General features: G+C 36.0%; 1 long non-coding RNA gene across 1 annotated transcript in view; it reads left to right on the top strand.

The window, feature by feature from the left end:
• Window positions 1-20,327, top strand: part of LOC110408346 — a 46,364-nt gene extending 26,037 nt beyond the window's left edge. Inside the window, exon 3 of the long non-coding RNA XR_002444293.1 lies at window positions 20,076-20,327. This is a non-coding gene — a long non-coding RNA (uncharacterized LOC110408346). The remainder of the gene's footprint in view (window positions 1-20,075) is intronic.

Raw genomic sequence — 23,264 nt, 5'->3', positions numbered from 1 at the left:
GAGGCTTTTAGATAAACTTTCTTTTGTTTTCTCTCAGAAATTGAATGGAACAAATCTATATAATAGTGTTTTCTCAAATGCAATTGGACATCTGCCACAGGACAAGGAGCCTCAAGAGTTTTATGCCATGTTTGCAGAACTTTCATATACTCTCTATTACTTTTCTCTGACAGTGTTACTATTCATAAGATATTACCTCAGGTTCCCTTCTTTTTCTCTGCCTGTCTCTTATCACCCAGCCCTCCTAGCTTCTTTCCTGTATCTGCCTATTTTAGATTTACTTTCTCAGGAACTTCTGTTTTCACCTTTCTGATAACAAGAGTGGAATTTTGCAGGAAATGTTGTCTTTTTTTCCAACATTACCTGTATCTTGCAAGGGAAAATTGATTTTTGCAAGGAAATCAGGCTTTTGCTGTCAGCGATGACTGCTCAATTACAAGTCTTAAACTATCAGGTTTCCCTGTCAGAACTGAACCAGTGTCAAAGATGAGCGAGTATAAAAACATGAGCTTGCGCTTTTGTTTTGTCCAAGTAGCATGGATGTACTAGTCAGCCCATCAATGTGCCTATAATTCACAGTTTTACATTAATATTATTGATTTAAGTTAGTGAATACTTTGTTTTATAGTTAGATTAATAATACATCCAGTCATACATCAAATCTTATTAATATAATCAGATAATTCATAGCAAAAGTTATGCAGTGTGGAAAGTTTAAGCTTAGTGAGTGCAGTTTGGCCAGACAGACATTGCTTAATTGCCTGCTCAACAGAGCAAGGTGCATTGGCTAAAAAGGTTTTGAAGAAAAAAAAAAAAAAAGGCAAATTTGGGGCATCTGTTGCAACATTTTCCCAAAAAATTGCTGCTGGACATGCTACCTCCTCGTGGAAAATTACAATAAGGCAGATGATTTAGAGATCTAGAACAAGTCTGCCAGATATAAGATACAAATATTAAAGTGCTCTGAGTCTTCTGTGTTTAATCAAAACACATTAGTTTAAAATATGCATTTCAATCCCAGTCAATTCGCATTGTATATATGTGTATTGGCAAAATAAATACAGGTCTAGTATTGTTTAATAAAAGAATAACAAAATGATTCCTGACATAATCACCTTTAAGCTTACCCCTGACCTCATATATTTTAATTATGTATAAGAGCTGGCAGATCTCCCATGCAACACGGAGTCCTTCATTACCTGTAATTCCTATTTTATAACTTTTTTGTTTGATCTGCTCCAGGGTTCATTCTGAAGAAATTCAACAGAATAAATTATAATTCTCCCCAACCATTTGACTGTAGCTTTGAATATATAATGTATCCACCCATGTATATTATTTATGAAAGATTGATTATTCTTTCATCTCAATATCCCTTTTATGCCGAGAGAATTTCAGATTTAACACTTTCTTTCCTAGACAAAAAGATTAGCTGTCCAAACGTGTGACCGCATCCCCCATGGATGTTTCAAAGCTAGTTGAAAGCTATTCTGGGTGTATCAATGTGAGTTGCCACTGCGTTTCTGACTTGTAGGCTACTAAAGATAACTTAAGGGATAGCAAAGTGAATGGGCTTCTTTGTTCTAATCTATACTCTGATTGATGAAATGCTGACTCTTAAAGCTGTATCAATACAGAATTTTAATTTAAACTGTTGGTGGTTCTTTGCTGCAACATTTTTAAACCGATAAGTGGGATAATACTGAGCTGAAACTAATGAATCAAGGAGATTGTGAGGAAATATGAACTGAAGGCAAATAGAAGCAATATGGATTTCATTGGGTTTGCTGTGTTTCAGTAGCATGAGGCTGAACAAAGTGAAAGTAAATAAATCTGAATGCTTCCGAGGAAAATTGTGCATTTGTTTTTACCTCCGGGTTCTGGTAAACCTGAGAGATCTGTGTTTTTCAAGGACAGATGGCTTCATTACCACTTATACTGCACTGCTGTCGTTTGACAAATTTCATACCAGACATAGTAGGATGGTGTCTCTTTATCAAATGATGGTGAGAACTTATGCTTTGTGACTGCATTACATTTCTTTAGACTGATCTCAGGATGGTCTCATAGGAAAGAGCAAATGAAATATGCTTTCTAATGATACAGCTTTTCAAATGTGCATGCATGCATATGCACAGTTCTCTGCAGCTCAGATCAGGTGAAAATTCTGTTACTTCCTTAAAAAGTATTACACTAATTACTGATTATCCGTGACTATAAGGAATGAAAATGTAGAGGCTGAGAAATCCGGGATTATATTGCTTCCCTCAATCAGAAAAACTTCAGTGTGGTGGCGAACTTTGAGAAGTGCCTTAGTCTGCCCACATTCGAATATCTGCCTTGTTGCTCCTCATTTCATTTCTATAATTTTGTTCCTATTTTTAGCAGAAAGTCTACTTCAAGTTACTGGCCAAAATATTTTTTTTCTGTTCTAAACCCAGCTGGGTGTGGGGGGGGAGGAACCAGAAAGAAATCAGATAAAACAAATTTAACACTTAACACTTAAACTTTAAATAATATGAATGTTCTAAGGACATATTTTGACATTTGTAGTTTAAAACTATGATTTAAAGATAAGGGGGAAAATAAAATTATTTTTGATGGCTTATTATTATTACTACTACTTATTATTTGAGAGAGTGGTTCTTCTGGTTCAAAATTGCTCCTGATGGAAAGAGGAGAGGCTGCTGCAATTTTTGGTTAAAAATAATCAAAGATCTACCTAACCTTGATTCTGCATTTTATGATCAAAGCACATTGTCAGGTTGTCCAGTAAGTTTATCGTTTGAAATATGTTGCCTCAGTAGTAAGTAGAGTAGAAATTATCCAATCATCACCCTGTCAGGGACTGCATGATTCCCACTGGTATTTTGGTAGATGAAACTTGTAAACCAAGGTCCTAATTCTGTAGAGATAACACGTTCTCAAGCTTATACATAACAGCCACAGCAACTTCCATGTGACTCCACAGAAAATAAACTGTTTATCCTGCAAAGACCTTGCAATGTTGTAGTAAAATCCACTTTCATAAAAGCTCTCTGTATGTCCCAGTTTCTGTTGAGACGTTCTTTACATCAATAAGAGGGGCTGATAATCCAACTTTAGAGCCTCTGTGTTCACCTGGGGTTCAGAGAAAGATTTTTCTTTCCAACCTTAATTAATGACTTGTGTTTTCTGTGCCCCAATTTCCTCCTCTGTAACACTAATCTTGCCTTCTGCTCAAAACCAGAGAGAACCATCAGCAATGATGGAAAAGGAAAAAAGATACATTTTTCATTGGTTTGAAATAGTTAAATGGTTTGAGAGCGTATGTAGTTATAATAGATACAGTCGCAGGGAATACAACAGCTTTACAGTGCAAGGGTTTGCATTTACCTGTACCAGAATATGTATATGCCTGGTGAACATGTTATCCACTGGTAAGATTTGTTTGTATGTCTTCTGTAGCAAGAAGCTTTTTATTTTTGATGTTTTGAGTTCTTTGGTTTCTGTCATTTTAGAAAGTCTTCTCCCATTTGTGTCCAGTTGTCTCATTTCTTCTATTCTGATTTTATTCTCTTTTTTTTTGCTTGTTTACTTAAGGGGGTGGGCTCAGGGTATGGAGAGAGAAAGGAATAAGTATTTTTATGATTTCTGCCCCATTGAAATTTTTCATATCTTTTTCCAAAAACATGAAAATTCCTTTTTCCTTTTGCTCTTCACAATGCAATTTTTCACTCTTATGAAGCACTTTTCTGTATGAGATTTCCAGTGTACTCCAAAGAAAGACAATCCCTTCATTAGTAATACCTCTGTATGGCTTATTCTGATTCACCGGAGCTAAACTTTGCTGAAGTGACTTGTGGCTTGAGGCTGTATTTCTTCATTGCGAAGGTTCTGAACTGCAGTATTTGATGGTGCTGGCTGGGGATCTTGTCTTCTACAAACACAGTTGAGGCTCTGACACAGGCTTTTGGCTGGTTGCACTGTTTGCCATCTGTCCCCATGGCATTATTCCTACTCACAGTGTGGTAAACCATTTCTAATAGAATGGAGTTGCCAAATAAAGGTTAAGATTGGTGGACTTATTTATGCTATAAAAGTCCTGTATTGTGCAAGAATTGTCGTCTCTCATTCTGTGATGTCATGCACACACTGTGCTTTTTCTCCATTTTATCTTGCTAGTTTCTCTCTGTGGAGTGCATGTTCCATCCCAGAGGCTGTTCTCAAACGCTCTGAAGTCAAGGGTCCCCCCGGCACTATTCTGCCTCCATCAGCATGCCCCACTGAGCTGGAGGCCAAGTCTAAATGAGATCTAGTGAACTATTCAATTTCTTTGAAGGGTTTGCCAAGAGTGCTGTGAATTATGATACTGCATCCTCTTATTTTTTTTTTTTAGTTCTTAGTGAATTACATGATTTGTCTTACTACATGATCACTGTCCTATTTCTTAAATAAATATTGCACTATCATGTACTTAGTTATTCAAGGAATAAGATTTGGTCTTTCTTTTCATGCTTTTACTGAAAACTGATGTCGTTGTTCTAAGGTTCTGAAGTCATTCCAATTGATCATGAAGCTCTTAAGGTTAAAAGTTCCTTCTTTCCAAAAGATATTCACTTAAATTATTTATCTATTACTCTTCTAATATACATTTCTTTTTGAACTTGGGGCAATCAGGAATAATATTTGTGCTCTTAGGTTCCTTTTTCTGTTGTTTTTGTTCTTCTATTGTATGTTTTTCTGAAATACTTTGTTCTATCTATGCACTTAGCGAAGCCTGAAGATTTATTTGAGGTCTGCTTTTACAAAAGTTTGCTAGTAAAGTATCGGATATCTATGGTAAAAACTTGTCGCTCAAATTTCCATGTGAAAATTTGAGTTCTGTATCTAAGTACATTCTAAAGCTTCTAGGAAGGTCTCCTGCCTTTATGATAACATTGGTGCAGTTTCAATAACGCTTAGACTGTCACAATCAGATGGAAGAATCAGTGATGAAGGAGTAATATTTTATTCTTTAAAGAAAGAAAAATAGTCTGGCTAGAGAACTCATTATAATCAAACTGTAGCATTTATTGCAGCAGGAAAACGTCCTAGATCCATGGAAAATGAACCATACACCAGCAGATCAAGAAGGCAATTACTCAGGATATCAGTTTTCAGTAGCTCAGTATCTTTGCTTCCCACTCAATCTCTCTGTTTTTTATCCTACAGATTTTTAATTACCTTTTATTTATCCATTCAAAATTAATGAGGCAATAATTATTAATTGTAAATTAGTATGCCTAAAGATAAAGAGATCTATGCTAAAACTTCTCACTGAAGCAAACCTAAGGCTTTATCATGTCCCCGCAATGTTCCTCGAGGTTTCTGGTTCTGCACCACATTTTTCAGCAAGGAGAAAAGCAGTCTCTCTGTTAGACTTGTGTGCACAGAGGGAGAAAATGTGCATTCTCCCTAGATGCCACATCAGCAGAGCTGGTGAGAAAGAACCAGGAACGGGCTCCAATTCTCCTTCTTAGCTTTTTACTCTAAGGAAAACTAGACCAGCAAACTACTAATCTCAAGAATACAATTTTTGCTTAGTCTTTACGTGTTCTGGGATTAGCTATACCTTTAACAAACCAACTCTACCTATTAATATACAAAATTGCAGAATGTGGTTTTATTATGAACCTTTATTCCTGATAAAAGAATACCTGATGCAAAATGCATCAGCTATCCATCCATGACTGCTCTAGGAAGTCTGAAAATGTCGTTGGCCCTGAGTTTGGTGGGATGTTTTTGGATAGCCTTTCTCTGGAGCACTGAGAAGGGTCTTGATTAAACAAATGGGCGGAATGGATTTGCTGGGTTTCTCAATCACATAGGCAGATCCCTTCTATGGCTTTACAGAATATTATCAGTGAGCTGTGTATAGTAGTCTGAACCAATATTTGATCAGCCACAAAGACAGATGCACACCAGAAAAAGCCTATTTATCTTCAAAAATCTGAACATCTGAATCTAGATGTCAACTAATAGTATGTGGGAATAAGTAATGAAGTGAGAGGAAATTTGGAGAAGCTCTGTTGCGCATAGGTTTCTTCTGAGATGTATGTTGTGCACAAGCTGGGTGAGAGGTATCTCCTCGGCTGAGTGTTTCATCAGATGTCATGCAGCAGTTTATTGACATGTCATATTCACAGTTATAAATAACCACTGTTCTCGCTAGGAGGAAATGTGAATGATCAACAGAACACAATGTCAAGTACTACATTTCTTTAACGAAACTCCTGATATGCCTCATAGCAAAGTATTGAGTGCTTGAAGAAGTCCTATTATTCATTCAGCAATGCAAGAAATTGCTTATGTCATTTCCTGTTAATTTTTATACCAACTGTGACATTCCAGGTTCTTTTGTCACTAAGTTCTTTTTTTATTTAACAATTTATAGAAAGCATTAAGTAAGTTAAGGAATGTATCAGAATACCATATGAATATTACATGCAGAGTCAAGTATCCTCAAATTTCCCAAGTTTCTGTACAAAATGTGCAATTCACATCAGCTTGCGTTTGGATATTCTCCTTAGAACTTCTTAATTTTGTATTATTTAATAGTTATTCAGTATGTATTTTAAACACTTTCTGTTGAGGTTATCATCAGTTCAAATACATTGCAAACACAGACAGAAATGAAGAAAGAGTTGGCAATAGTGGAAATCATACTACAGTGTTCCATCCTGCATTTAAAACCACAAAATTCGGGTGAAATTCAGAAGAAAAACTCTGATCTGTTGCTACGGATAGAGAAATCATAAATGCCAAAAGAGTTTGATTCTGCTCCAGCCATCAAAACATAGAGTTCCTTCACCAGCAAACTGACTAGAACAATCTTCCATTTTCCTGAGTGATGGAATTGATTTTTTTTTTCTTTGGCCATTGGAAAAAATTTTCATTTATTCTCTTAGGACTTAATGCTGATGGATAACAGTTTTTTGGTAATGCACATATAATTGGCATGACACCATTAATATAGTGAAAGATGCCAGTGGAAAGTTTTATAAGCCATGATAGATGACCTCGTTAGGTATTAATAAGTGAAAAGCAGAAGAAGTAACTGAAAATCTGCTGAATCAAGGTGATGATTGTAATAAATATTTTTCTCTGAAATACTACTTCTTGGATAGCAGGGTGTCAGCAATCTAACTGCAGAAAAATGCAATCTTTAAAGTACTGAATATCTGAAATTGAAATTCTAAAAACAGATGGATCCAAAATCTCTAGAAATTCCAGTAAGGGAGTATGAATTGTCCACACTTCATTCCCTCTGCATCTCCTGTGTGATCTTTCCTAAATGCTGTCCATTCAAATGTAGTTTTAATAGCACATTCCATCATTCTAAAGTATGTGGAGCTCTTTGAAGGAAATAATTCTGTTATCATGTATTTGATTATAAGTTATCGACATTTAAAGCCCTAAGCATCTACATGTGAAATTGGTATAGTCACTGAATTTCAGATTCCAAATGACTAACACTGCACTAAATCTAGAATATTGTTACCTTCTAATGACATTTTTGCTGTATATATGAATCAAAGTTGAATGAAATATTTCATTTTCATCACAACATGATTCTGCTGTCTGACATTAATACAAGGTCAAATAAACATCGTGTGGGAAGGAAATAAATCCAAATTTTATGTCTGAAAGGGCGGTCGTATTTCTTGAATGTTCTGAATGTCAGCTTTTTGATAGAAAACTAATACAATAGCAAGGAGTGTGTACATATGCCAGCTCGAGTTGTCTTTTGTATTCATAACAAAGTTTAATTTCTTTGAATCCTTTGTGTTTCCCATTCAGCAGTATCTTCTGGCATTTATAACGTTTCTCTTAAACTGCAGTAAATGAAAGGCTCTGAAAGGTCAGTCATTCTTTACCATTTAAAATAAAATAAAACAAAGATAATACATATTATTTAATAAAACAGAAATTTATGCGTTTCATGCGTGTTCTTAAAGATGAACTTATTTTAAAGTTTTGGTATGGTATGGTGTCTGCTAGAGATTTTTCTGCAAGTTCTACTTAAAAAATATTATGTTTAGTGTCCTAATAACAGAGAAGACTTAAAAATACCTGAACTCCATTATATCTCATGACAATGGCATGGTTCCCATCCAGAGGTAGCTAGATTAATGCAGTCATCCTGTGACATATATGTGGTAGCAATTGAAATCAAATGCTTAAAAGCGTATCTGTAAATTAATATTTAATTCAGTAGCTGAGAATAGGCAATATTCTCTCTTCACAATGCCAGACGTTGGATTTTATTTGGTATGTATGGTAATAAGAAATAAACGTGAACTTTAGTCCAGTATATTTCCCGAAAGGCTTTGTTTTATGATTTTCTCCAGTGTCCACAGTTATTTCTGATCAAAAGCTAAGACTGCTGCTCTTCCTTGCTAAAATGGGTCATAGTACTCAGCAGATTTATCTGGTGTTCTTTGTAGGGTTACCTTGGAATGACCTAAATTTCCTGTACTTTAGTGCTGAATGTGTAACATAATTTTATTTTATTTTTAGTTTGTTACCTTGTTCCTAAAGAACTTAAGTCATATTGTTCTGTATACTGAGTAACAATTTTCTTTGGGATAATGCTTCTAAAATGAACTACTGTGATTATAAGCATCAGCTTTTAACTAAAATAAAAGAAGGGAAAAGTTAACAAGATTAAAAGTATTCACAACTTTAAGTAGTTTACAAGACAGTGCACTGTTCTCCTAGAACATCTAACTCCAGTCCTCTTATGGCTTAAAGATTTGATGTTGCATGGGTCACTGCAATTATCACCTTCAAGATTCAAAGTTCACCATAACTTAGCACACATCTGTTTATTTAAGGTTGCCCAGTTCCTAAATGAATTTTTACTAGATCTTCAGACAACATGTTATTTAATAGAAAAGTGAGTATGATTCTACAATGCTGATCTTCAGCTGGTACTATAACCTGCAAGGTATTTGAAGAAAGCAGTACATCAAATGCATTTTCTACAAGTTCTTCTAAAACACAACAATAAGAATTTTTATTTTGCCTACTAAAGAATTAACTAAAAAAAAAAAAAATTAAACTAGTTTCTATCATAGATAACCAAGTAGGCAAAAATATCCCCAAACCCAGGAAAATGTTAGTCTATATTCTCAGGTGAGCCAGATAAGCTCTGGGAGCACAAAGGAGCTATTGAAGTTGCCCCCAGCCTCAGAGCAGCCTCACAGTGTGCTAGCCAGGGGCGTAAACTGCTGCTTTTCAAAGGAATAGGGATGCAAATCCCTTTGCTCAGTGCTGATGCTCACCTTTCCTTGCACTTTCCTTGCACTTGCAGATTGGACTAGATAGCAACAATGAATGGAGAGGAGCTGACAAATGCTAACTTTAAGGTTTTGGCATAAAGTAACTTTTTCTTAATATATATTTTTTAGATGTTTCCTACTTTACCAAGGTAGATGATTGGGTGTCAAACCATCTTTCTAACTTCAACTAATGCATTTTTTTAAAAAGCAAAACTGAAGTTCGTATAGGAAGAAATTGGCTTTCAGCTTTTTTTCTTAATTAGGCTTTCAATACTTTTAATTGTTTTCATTGTTCTGAAAGCAGAGAAACAACCGTGAGTGGAAAGAAAAATCTTAGCAATCCCTAGTTATTTCTTTAAATAAAGACCTAGATAGAAGGGATTTAATCTCATCCTCTTTCATTATTGCTTGTGAAATGAGGTGAGAATATATAATCCTCATACTTACAGCAGTGGCTCAGTCAGGACACTGTGCAAGAACCAATTGTTACAGTAATTGAATTCATCAAAATTTATGAATGCACTTCAATAATGTCAAGTTTATTGAAATCTAAAATAAAGAAACAGAACAATATTCTGAATTATGACTTAAAGAATTGTAATATATACAACTTGGAGTGCTATTATTAATAAGAAAACATACTATACTTCACAGGAAATTAATTTTCTAACTATTTGTGCTATTGTGAAATGCTAATGTGTGTAGTCATTTGTAAGGAATGTTTTCAGAATTTATCTTCAGTGCATTATCCAATACGTTAAAGGAAGATCAGTGGAGATTTCCATAACATCACGATGGCAATGAACAAGGGTAACTGAAGATAAAACACTAAAACCTTTCTGTTATAAACTTCTGGTGACAGGCGGGACAGTTCATTGTGCCAGTATACAACAAGAAATCTGAAAAACCTGGAGAAATATACTGTGGTTTCTATACAGCTTATTATTATTACTACCTGTTGTGGGTGCATTTACTGTGTTGCAAGAAGGAAGACAAAAGATGAAAGGCTGTGATTACCTGTAGGATCAGCTGGTGGGATGGGTGGCTTAGAAGAGAGGAAGTGTATTTAAGTATTGCTTTGAGGCTTTCATAGACCTACATACAAAAACCATGTCCTTAAATATAAAATTGGATGCAAGTATAGATGCATGGTGCAGCAGCAGGTAATGAGCAAGCCTGCATATGCTAATACTTAAACCAATATATTTTGAACATCATACAGAAGAAATCTGTGTTGGCAAGTGACTAGAAAGTGGTACTGAGTAGGATAAATAAGTAATCTCCGTACTATCGCTGCACTGATTTTATGTTCCTGTCCCCAGTTCCACCTACTGCACTTCTCTGTCTTCCATCCCTTTTACTGTATTTTTCCATGTTACCTTTCTAGAATAAGGGCTAGAATTTGGCATGTGTCTCTTTAAGAACTGAAACTTAATTGCACTATAATGCCAGTTGCAATATGACTTCAAGTGGTTGATGTATTAGTTAGATTTCTTCTGGAGCTACAAAAAAAAAGAGAAACTGAATTGTAGCTCAGGAATGAAAATGAGACTGTTAAAAAAAGAAATGTGAGAATAATTGAACGTGAAAAAGGAAAACAAAAGAAAAAAGTTGACAGAGAAGAAACCTAAAGAAAATGAAGTTGTTGTCAAAGGGAACCAGTGCTACAGCTGAGGCAACTATGCAGAACTGCATTCTCCAAGAAGCCTGGTAATTGGTGAAGTGAAGGGCATTTTTGTTAACTTCCTCACATTCCATTTTTTCTCTTCCATAAATCTTTGGTAATAAAGAGTCCTACTCTTTCTTGGACAAAAAAAAAAGTGAATCCACAAATGTGAGTTTTAAAACAAAAGTAAAAATTTCCAACAAAACAACCATACTGAAGGGCCAAGATCAAATTATAAGGTTGGATAGAAATAAATATAGAGTTCATCATTGGTTTTATTGTTTCCTTTTTCTTCTTAAGTAGACAAATAATGTAATAGGAAAATTTGCATCATACCATGGTAGCTGATGTATTCCCAGTCATTGTTTGCCACAGGACTTGACTGGGAACTGGATTGTTGTCGTGTCCAATTGATTACCTGTACTGTTATCGTTAAGCAGTTACCTACGAAGTAATTGACCTTTTTCAGTAGAACGATCTAAACTACTCACTATTTCAATGAAATGCAGCATGACAACATCTGATTTTGTTCCTGCTCCACAGTTTAAGTTTAAAAACGAAATATCCTTATATTAGAAGGTAATTACAAGAACATGATAAAAATGGACTGGATTGTGTTTAAATTCGGTTCTTCATTTTAAGGGTTATGAGAAAATTTGTAGCACTCAGCATTTTGAAAATGGGCACTGATGAACATATGACAGTTTGGTATACTGAGGTCTGTATATGCTTAGTAAATAATTACTAATTCTAATTCTGAGTACTTCCAGAAGAAAGTTTTGACAGAAACCTAACGCTGAGACATTTAATACATTACAATCATCCACCCTCTGTCATACCAGGGTAATTAGCATTTGGGTTATGGGGACTCAAGGATTTGATTTGTTACAGGTATGTTTTCAGTGATCTGAGTTCTTTACCAATATTGTATCATAATGGTGAGCATTTCCACCTCACTGGTCTGTTTAACTCGGATATCTAATAGAAAGTCTGTCAGAATATTTTAGCAATGGGCCGAGACCATAAGAGAGATAAAGCCAAGCTGTAGTGGTTGATGGCTGTTCTTAAGAACTCTTAAGTCCATCTCAGGTTAAAGTCCTCAACAACAAACCTACGTTTGTAAATATGTTAGATTCAGATTGCTAAAAAAAAAATGATCTTCCATGTGCGTTTTGCCTGGAGGACAAAACACATTCTCACTAATATAGCAGTGTCATCTGTGATTGGATTGATGGAAGTGATTTACAGAGGATTAGGAAATTTTGTTCTGTTTTACCAATAAACAGTGATACATTATCACATTTCAATAGCTAATTCTATTTCTGTACCTTTTTTTCCTTGAAAATTAACATGATTTTCAGAGGGAAAATAATTACATGTCATTCATAATCCATTAACTAGATTAAAAAAAAATAAATCCATTGGGTGCCTATTTTCTGAGGGAGAAGTCTAGAGTATCTACACTTCCCTCATGTGGTATTTTAGTGTAAAGATTTCTAGCACTGCTATTAATCAAATGCAGTCTGGTAGTTAATGCTGCTCTTACTTGAGTAGAATTATATAGGAGCATCAAAAACAGGCTTAAAGAATAGGAGCTTTAGCAGAAGAAAATTCTTACTAGTATTTATGCTGGTGAATATGGAATGAGTTTAGTTAAAGAAATACTATAATTTTGCTAGAATATCAAGTTGGAACAGATAAACATAAGCACTATTTTTTTGTGTGTGCATACAATGAAATAAGAGAAAACTTTCTTGAAATAAAAAAAATCTCCTTTTTTCTTTTTTTTTCTGGAAAATACCTTCAGTCCCATTTTACTGATTGCAAAACTAAAGCACTAGAAAATAAATATGTTTAAAAATGTTTAGAAATGATTGCAACACTGTTCTGAGATCTCAAATCCCGTCTGTTACCCAAGTAGTCAACTTTATTGTCACTGTAGTAATACAAAATACTTCTTCAGAATTTGCAGGAGTTGCTGGTTATCTTTCATAATGGTCAGTTTTTTATTAATGTTCTTTTCTGTCTTTTGTCATGTTTATCTTCTTTAGTTCCCAAAGTCTTTATGGAACACGGGCTTTTTTACTTTTTTTTTTCCTTAACTCTGTACTGTGCAGGCAAATCTATTTTTTTGCCAATGCATTTGTTGTTTTTAAATAGCACTTGCCAAAGAACCATTAGAGTTATGATTAATTCCTTCTGTCATAGGGGAAAAAAAATGAAAATAAGCCATGAAAAAGCTGCAGGGCTTTTAAGTATGAATAATTTGCTGATGGTCTAGGGAAGGGATTACAGTGCTGAATACACATCTCTATAAATATTAAAACAGATTTTTTTTTAACAAAACTATACTTCAGGACATGCTTACAACAGCTAGAATAGCTACAGAATGTGTTTTATTCTTATTCTCAAACAACTTTCAAGAAAATGATGTTTCAGAAAAGTCATCATGTTCTTAAATCAATCTAGCCTAGTTTAATTTTAATCTTTAAAAATTAGCCAGACTTCATTTGGTTTCTAACGTAATGTTTGAAAGTTAACATAATTCTAGGTTGTTATTGCTCCATTGCAACTGAAGGTACTGATTTTTTTTGGAGATCTGACTGATGCTTTGCATGTATCTCTGCTTCTCCTGTGGTAATAGAGGATTATAGTCTTCTAATCTGAGTGATCAATGAATCCTTTGTTTTTTCTCTGTGAGGGCCTAACCCATCAAATTCAATATAAGAATTCCATTGTTAGCAGCAGACTCTGACCCTTCAAGGTTTGTACCGTGTAGCAGTAATTATAGTAGCGTCGTACATAGAGCAGTCTAAAAGCAGTGACAGGAATTTTGCAGAATTTTCTTGTGAAGAGATAAGGTCTGTGATAGCATGCATGGAAGAGTTGGAAAGTAGGAAAAAACAGTGACACAGTGACTACTGGTGTTTTGGTGATTGTGTCACAAAGCAGAAGTGTCTAGGTATGTGTAATGAGTAGGTGTTCGTTTCCATCACAAAATGCCAATTTACAAAACATGTTTTGACTTTGAGCAGACAGATATGAGGATATTTTTTGCTAATACTTAAAATGCCTTGCTTCCATAGCTTAAGTTGCTGATGCTTTACTTCTTTGTCCTTCTAAACTGTGACTTATGCCTGTATAATAATGCTAAGACTTAATGCATGAATAGCTCTTTCTTTAGAGTTAGCCTAAGACTGTGAATGTGTGAGGTTTGAAACAAGAAGGCAAAAGAGATATCTTTATTGCTGAATTTTGCTGCTCTTCCAATTTCTGAATACTGAAATAGGTTGCTGTCTCTTGCAAATAGCTCTGAGGTCTGTTAGGTACATAAACAGATTTTAACTATGGCTACGTGTCCCAAAGCTGGTTTTGTGATAGCGATTGTTTCCAGACAATGTGGCAAATATTTCTTACATCATTCATCCATTCTCTTCACCTGTCTTCCTTGGAAAACTGTTCTCTTTTCAAGTAATATCATTGGTAAAAATAGGGTATTTTTTCCTACTTTACAGCAGTACATGTGTTGTGAAGTCCTACAAATGTTTCAAGTAGGGCTCATGAGGAAAGTACAAGCTGGCTTCAAGATTCTCTGAGTAGACATTACTCCTGTAAGATTATCATACTGGGGATTAGTTTATGAAGAACAGAACTATACAAAAAGCTATCAAATGGACAGTAATGTACTGCAAGCCAACACATACGGGCTGATTTGATAAGAGTAGGTTTATCTAAGAGATATTATAATAGTTCATCATAGACAGAAAAGACTATTAACAGGACAGTAACTGATGCAGTGCCCCTTGTCACTGCAAGTCACAAACGGAATACATCAGCATGATTGTGAACTTCATTTTCTTGTGACATACACTGTTGCACTCTGGAGTGCATCTTGCTGTTAGGGTGGCAAGAGGGATTTGCTGAGAAATTTGTAATTCTAATGCAGTTGTTTGCAAGAGGTTACTTTGCAGATTCCCAGTATCCAGCATCCGTTCAATATCTTGGCCATTTTCACCTTTGTGGCAGCCTTCCCCATAGCTCTGATGCTGTTGTTTGCTGTGCTTTTTCTAATTAAGGATGTACATTTTTGTTTGTCTAATGAGCTTGGGTTGCTTTTATTTTTGTGTTTCTGCCATCTCAGTACTTTAGGGTCCCCAACTTTTGTCTCATGTTCTGTGTCTTAGCTAATACCAGGTTAGAAAGCTCACATAAACCAAGTACTAGTGTGATAAAGACACAATACCTCATTTTCCTACATTTTCCATGGCCATACTCTTTAATCTGCGGGTGCATGAATTAAGCTTTGTGAATTTTGCAAGTAACTACTTTACTGCTTGAGGAACAAGTAATCAGCATACAACATTGTAAATTAAAGATAAGTATAGTTTTGTTGTTCTATACTTCTGGGGTATCGGATTTGTTAATTGTGTTGTTTTCATGACATCCAAAAGAACTGAAGCATGGATAGTTAAGGTGAAGCACACAGAATAATTTCTTATTTTGATCTAGGTAATAAAAAGAACTCATTATCTGCAAGAAAGAGAAACCGTAATTACTAGCACATAGCTATAAGCAGCCATTAAGATAAAATCATGGGAAGCATGTCAATTATTTTTTTTTTTTAAGAAAAGAAATGTAAAATCTTAGTTGTGGCCACAAGTTTTCCACGGTTTTTTAAAATGCAGAATACTAGTCTGATCTTGAATGCACTGAAATTAATAGAGTGGTGCCGTGGATTTTGATGGCGCTTCAATTGAGTTCTACCTGTGTATATTGTACAGTCAGTAATCAACCATTTGGAGCTACTTTTTTCACAGTATGCTGAAAGCTACAAGCATAAAGACAAGCGTACCTCTCCCCACCCAGTGTGTCACTGAACACGTTTAGGTAACTGCTTCCAGTTAGTAGAAGAACTTTGGCAGAAGCCTTCCGAGTCTATTAGCTAAAATTAGAGGAATGAAAGACTGGTAAAATTCCATGCATACTTAATTTGTGCTCAAAATACAGCCTTTTCATTCCATCTCCACCTTCTGTTTACAATCTCAGTATATAATATACGGTGCCTTTTAAAAATGTAAAATTGACTTGATAAACAGGTGTACCACAGATGAAGTCTGTTCTGTGTATTCAATTTTCTGTTAAATGTCTTAATCATGATTCATGATACTTGATAACATATACTTAGGTATTATCATAATCAGGTACAATTTTATCACAGATCTCTACAAATTATGTTAAATAATTGTTTTGAAATCACTTCTAATCATGAGAAACAGCATCCTGGATAGTACTTCAAACACAATTCAGTCCTTGCAGGTAAGTATTTGATACTTAGCTTTTTTTGCACCTAGGAAATTCTTTCCTGTGAAAACATGACGGCCACGCAGGCCTGGCTAACTTGCAGCCTACCCGTGCAAAAATATTTTAATTAATCTGTAAACAGGAGAGATTATTTTCGGTATAGCATTTTTCTTGATGAATAATTCCTCAAGTTCAGGAAATGTGCAGCAGCTCATCAGTACAGATCAGCCTGCTAGGCTGGGGCCTGTGTTAAAAAATGCCAACATAGAAACCCAGAAAAAGGCAGCAGAAACGAATGAAGGGTGGTGAGGCACTGGAACAGGCTGCCAGAAGAAGTTTTGGATGCCCCAATTCCTTTCTGACTGTCAGATATTCCAGGTTCTGTACAAGTCATGTGGTGGTTGTCATATCTCTGGTACCATCAAGTCAGCCTGCCTCACAGGATCGCTGTGATGATTTGTAATCTTTATGCCATCTTTTGTCCATGAGGTTCATCACAGTACCAGCCCACCACTTGTAATGTGTTTACCGTCACAAATCTCAAGTGAGCTAGGACAGCAAGGTTAAACCCAGTGCAGGAGAGGTAACTGAGGTATAAGGAATCTGCAAGGGAACCAAGATTGAGTACTGGTGTCTGAAAGTTGTCACTCTAACCCCTGATTCAGCTATAAGCTGCACAGTGAGAGGCTCTGCAAAGGCTGTGTAGCTGTTGTGAGAGATTTGAATCATAAAATCATTTTAGTTAATAAGGAGCTCGGATTCTCTCTCAGGTTTTAGACAGTAGGAATAGTGGAAACGGATTTCATTGTGAGCTGTAATCTCTTGCAAGTTTTCTTCTCTACTGTTTGTTTTTCATTACTCCTTATTAGATGCATTAGGCATCATAATCCCATTATGGAAATGAGTTCAGGAGCTGGGAGACATCCTCCCTGAAGAGCATTCTCTCTAGAGAGTTAAAGAAGGGGGGAAGACACCATCTTAAAACTATTTCCAGCCAACCAGAATAGGAATGTGAGCAATCAGTGACCAAAGCCATATTATAATAAGGGAATTAGAACTGAAACCGTGGTTTTCAGAAAATCAATTTTCAGGCTTCAAGAATAATTCTTCCCTGATGATTCCCAGTTTTCAAGGCTTGTTTGTCTGATAACAATGAGAAAATTCACTCCTGTGCTGTATAATGAGGTGCCAAAGTATACAGTACATCCAAAAAGATTATTTCAATACTGAAATCATCTGTCAAATGACATAATATCTATCTTACACAGCTGAACAAATTTGCCAGTCTTTTAGCAGAATATGATAATGGTGATGAATGCATTGACAAGATGACATGTGCTCCAGCAGCAAGCAATATTTCAGAGAGGGATTTTCTTTCTAAAACAAAGTAAGAGATCACAATCAAACCTGTGGATAAATAGCTGAGTAGAAATTCAGGAAGATTCTTGATGATCCTCTGTCAAACATCCTTCAGCTTGTAATGGTTAATCCTCTGGCAAACATCCTGACTGAAAGACTGTATGTTTGTCTGCTATTGGCCACAACTGCCCTGATGAAGCTTTGATTGTAAGCAAGATTATATTTTGATGCTTGAAATCATGAATGGATTTTCTGTTCCTATGAGACTTGCCAATTGGAAGTGCTAACATTTTAGTTTTTAAGCAAAATAAAATGCTTCAATCTCACCCATTTTTCTAAAGGAAAAAAGCCCCATTGTGACTTGCCCTACATATCCTACATGTGTTTCTGTCACGCTCTTTGCAAGGCACAAGCTCCTGGTCTCTGTGAATGAGTAGAGCTTTGATCCTGTTTGACAACATAATGACCTTTTGAGACAAGCTAATTTGTTGTCAGTGTAAGAAAACAGAAAGTTGCTTACTACTAAAACAAAGAGATTGAACAGCAGACATGACCTGGCTGAGTCCATCTTTGGACTGTTTTAGGGTCCTGCTCAGAATCTGCCCTCCAAACTAAGTCATCCTTCAGCCATTAAAGTAGATTTCTTCTTTCTAGAAGAGGACTATAAAGGTTTTACAGCTCTATCTCTCTGTGCCTCCTCCTCAAATTAAGGCATGTGCTTTCTATACAGGGATAAACTGGAATGGGATTATGAAGTATAGTGATAGAATTGATTGCCCAACTGCCTTTGACTGGGAACTACTGAACGGATGAATTTGATTACAACCAGGAAGCTGTGGAATCTGCTTATTGCAAAGCTCTATACCTCTTTAGTTCTGTTACCTTTTTGTCATCATAGAATCATGGGGGAAAATCAAACCAACAGTTTTATCACAAATGACACTACCTAGACATCTTAATATAGTTGTTTTATTAAGTTTTTCTGTCAATCCATAATTTTGTATAGTGGGAACTACTCATTTGTGCATCATTCTAATAAACGTCTATTAGATGAGAGACAACTTGAGACCCACTTTCATTTGCATTCAGCAAGTCAAGCTGTTGTTTTTCACATGATTTATTAAATGAGTTTCAGGAAAATACACACATCTTGATATCCCAGGAAAATGCTTGTGATTCATCTCCTGTGTCTGTTTTCACAAATTTCTTAGGAAAAATCCTACTTGTTACATTTTTCAAAATCTTTCGTAAAAGACTGAGGAAAACAAAGTAATACGTTTGTGTGGCACCTTCTCTGTGAGGTAATTATTGTGAAAGTAGCCCTGCTTCACACTTGTTACATGCTTGAAATGAATTGCAAAATGCTAATGAAAAGGCTTGTGAAAGCCAAAGAAAATGTATTGTAAACTACCATTCTATATTTTTGGGGTCTTATAAATTGAAGGTTGAAATATGATTTCAGTTGCAGTGTACAGAAACTCCTTGCTGCATGGAAGGAGTTAGAAGCCTTATTCCCAGCTCTGTCCACACCTCACCTATATGGCAGTGCCCATTTCTTCTGGCTAATTCAGAGTTAGCAATTACTATTTTTTTGCATTGAGTAGCAGGCAGGGACCAGTGCTTCACTGGAGAAAGCACTGCTAGAAATAACAGAACAGAGCACTAGACTGTCCAGCCTACTTAGGAGCTCCTAGCAGACCCTGGACAGCAAAGCATGCAGTGAGCACACAGGGCAGCAGCAAGGTGATCCCTGTGTTAAGCAGCAGTCACATGTAAGCTATGTGCAAGGACTGAGCAGAAGTCACAGGCAACTTCCATGGGCTCACAACATTTAGCTATCAGTCCTGTGAATCGAAAGGGATTTTTATTCCAGTTCTGCAGTGACTGCCTTTCACTGCTTTACACAATTACTCAGATTTACCCACAGTTTCACAGAATGAGGGAGACAGTTTAAAACAGACAAGCTGCAAATAGACGTGTTCAGAGAGTATTTTTTACATCATATTTATAATACTGATATAGAATAAATAGCATGAGAAAGTTATTAATAGTAGTAGGAAAGAAGTCGTTTCCTCAGAATAAGCTGTGTGTGAAAGTCTGTTAGCAAACCAAGGATATGGATAAACATGGTATGTGAGGTAAAAATCCTAACACTTGAAGTGCTGATGGTTTCTGTTGCATTTATTCAGGAACAGAAGCAGTATTCAAAGGAGTGAGGGAATGAAAGGTTGATAAACAAAGCTGTTTTGGTAGATATGATTTAGAAATAGCCTCCAAATGCAAAATAGAAATTTGCCTAGAAAAGCTGAGCTTATGATGATTTGGAAATATGTTTCCATTTTGCTACTAGTCTTTTAAAAAATAAAACACAATATTTGATGACTTCTGTCTTTTCTTTTAAACAAAGAAATTAGTAACAAAATGTCTTCCCCTTGCTCTTTCAGTGGTGGAGCAGATCCTTGGGGAATTAGCAAAAAGAAGGAAGAACCTTAATGACAAACCTTCTCAGCACTCTAGTTCTACAAACTGCTTCTGAAGATTTATCCCTTTTAGCTTAAATAGTTCTTTCACATCCATCAAAAGCTTTTCATGAGATAGACTTAATCTCTGAATGCCGTATCTTGTTTCACTATTGTTGTTTTTTTGTTTTGCGGTGTCATGTTGATATGTTTTCAGAAATGGGAATATGTTAATAAATCTAGAGGGTGTTTTTTTTTTTCCTTCAGTCTAGAGATACTTTCAGGGAACACAGCAAGTCAAGCGCTTATACAATGTACAACAGCTGGTTTGCGCTATGTCTCTGAACACTGTCACTGCTTGGTTTGTGATGGCTGCTGTGAAACACTGAGTTTCGGGAGATGCTCCAGGCAGGCTTCTCACAGTCTTACATGTTTAGGCGCTTAGGAGAGAATAAGATCCTGCTGTGCCTGAAGGAACTCAGTAAACCAGTTTATGTGCGTATATACCCCTGCCCTCCCCTAGATGGAATTAGAATTGTTTGCTTATTTACTTCTTTTTTTTAAAGCAGTTATTTGAAGTTTATTTCAGAAGTAAAAGGGTTGAAATTCTTGTTTCAGTCAGATTCTAAGGCTAAATTGTGCAGCTGCTTCCTAAATGGTGCTCAGTCCCAAGGAACAATCCCATGGAAATGTACAGAACTCCAGAGTAAACAACTGCTTTTAAACAGCTTGTGTAACTCAGAATACAGGATGAGTTGATTTTCGCTACTGTGAGGGCAAAGTAGCTATGACCAAGTGAATTAACTTGCTATTGATTTCTTAATAGAATTGTCTCTTTGTTAAATATAGGGTTGGTTTAAGGAAAAAAGTTTATCCCTCCTGACAAACAGCTGGAGAGGTACACTCAGCCTGCTCACCCTCAGGTACCTTTCCATGCTGTCTTGCTGGAGAATTACTTCCAACTTTGACCTATTTCTATAAAACTCTCCAAGAACATCCTGACTTCCTAAAAAGGCTTTTCACCTATGAACTACTCTCAGAAGTTTATATCTATGCAAATCAAATAAATTTGCCAAAATTGTTTAGAGCAGAAGTAGCCAAGCCTGTACTTAGAATTACCCAGAAATCTGTATTTGTAAGTTATGAAGATGAAATGCATGCACTGAGGCAGTAAGAAATATGTCCTCAGTGCAGATCACATTTTTATAATGAAAGTTTTGAGTCAATTCTTCTAGTTAATTCTTCTAGCTAACTGAAAGTGACTTTTGTGGTCTTTCTCCTAAAAAGAGTAAAAGCATGCTCACTGAGTTTAACTAGTGGTTGAAAATATTGTGTCCAGGGTTTGGAAAGTCACCATGCATAAGTTGAGGAAGAACTTGTTTTCTCTGTGAACAGTTGTAATTTTGTACACTCAAGCTTATGAGCAAGGTGAGGGTGGATAACAGAGAGAAGTGCTTGGAGTTCTGCTGTTTTGCCTCTCCTCCTTAGAACCCAGAGGCAGGACAATATAACCCTGAAGGAAACTACTTCACAGTCATTGTGATTGTGACTGTTGGAGCATGTAATTATATGGAGGGGAACAAGAGCATGCAATGAAATACTGTCAAAAGCCTCAGGACTTTTAATCTCTCTGTCTTGCTGCTGAGAAGTAAAACACTCTGTGGAAGAACTTGTTTGGATAATTGTGAATTAGACACCTACTGCCTTCATTAGCTTTATTGTATATGTGTAAGGTAAATGTATACTGGTAGCATTTTTCCTAATAACCAGAATATTCTCATTCTGGAGACAGGGAAAACAGGCAATATTTTATGAATCTGTAGACTACTTAATAATGTGGGACATCCAAGAATGAAAGCAGTAGACAATATTCAGAAGATATTACTGTACAATGCTTCCTTAAAGTTCAAAAGAATGGAGATGGTAGGGAAAACCAGTGTTGGCCAACTTGGTATGTCCAGTCTTTTCATTTAGTTCAGCTTTGTTTACAGGGAGGGAGCTTGAGAGAACCTTTCCAAGACTCTAAAAGAGATCATAAAATATAAGTCAGCAGAGTCAGCAGCAGCTCTGCATGGCAGAGGAGTGTGAACAGGCTGTAATGACTGGCTTCGAGTGTTCTCAGTAGTCAAGGACCTATTAGCTATCGCTAATTGGTGGCAACAGTTCAGGCAGTTGTACAAAGATATATGAACCAAAATAATGTTGGACAGTCCAAAAGTTAAAGAATCATTGCATTGGAGCAATAGACCCGTTCAGATAATTGCAAAGAAACCCCCAGATCTCCTAAAGATACTACCACTGCTTGCAAATCTGATGGCAGAGACATTACTCCTATTAAATTATCATTGTATAACATTGCCAACTGCACTGCGTTTACATAGAATCATAGAATGACCTGGGTTGAAAAGGACCTCAAAGATCATCTAGTCTCAACTCCCCTGCTGAGTGCAGGGTTGCCAACCGCTAGACCAGGCTGCCCAGAGCCATGTCTATCCTTGCCTTGCACTTGATCAAGTATAAAGCAGAACTTAGGAGCTGCTGAACAGAGAGTGGCCTAATAATGAACATCTCAAAATAATGCATGTTTTGTGTGCAGTAGGTACTGACTCAGCATCTGAAACATACAGCTCTTTAAAGAAACAAAATAAACCACAGAAGTGCAGGAGTCAAGTTGTCCTTTTTCTAAAGCAAAGATAACAAGACAGGAAACTCCTTTTTCTTTTAGAAATTCATCAAATTTGCCCATTAAACCACAGTTTCAGAGGGCAGTGGGACAGTTGACATTGAGGTTTCAGACATTTAGCTGGTGTGCTATTTGTGAGATGGATAAGCCCCTACACTGAGGTGTTACAAGGGCATTATCACAGCTAGTTGTTGTCTGTTGCATGCCTTTACATTTTTGCTTCCTCCCTTATTTTGCTGGATTTTTTTCCCAAACAGGCAGAATACTTTCCCATTTAACTGAATTGAACTGTTTGACAATGTCACTTTTCAAGGCAGACTTAAAATTAATTATGAAGTTACAGGTTATTCAAAGCACAGGACTATGAATGACTTATAGAAGACTTGGATTTTTCTGTCTCTTTGTTTTATAGCTTGTTAAATAAGTTACCTAATGTTATTTTAATATAGTTCTTAAAAGATTTACAGTAATTCACAGGACTCACTAAAGAT

The sequence above is a fragment of the Numida meleagris genome, chromosome 19 (genome assembly GCF_002078875.1).
Source record: "Numida meleagris isolate 19003 breed g44 Domestic line chromosome 19, NumMel1.0, whole genome shotgun sequence".
Classification (NCBI taxonomy): Eukaryota; Metazoa; Chordata; class Aves; order Galliformes; family Numididae; genus Numida; species Numida meleagris.
Note: the sequence above shows the minus strand (reverse complement) of the source record. Positions and strands in the feature narration are given on the sequence as shown.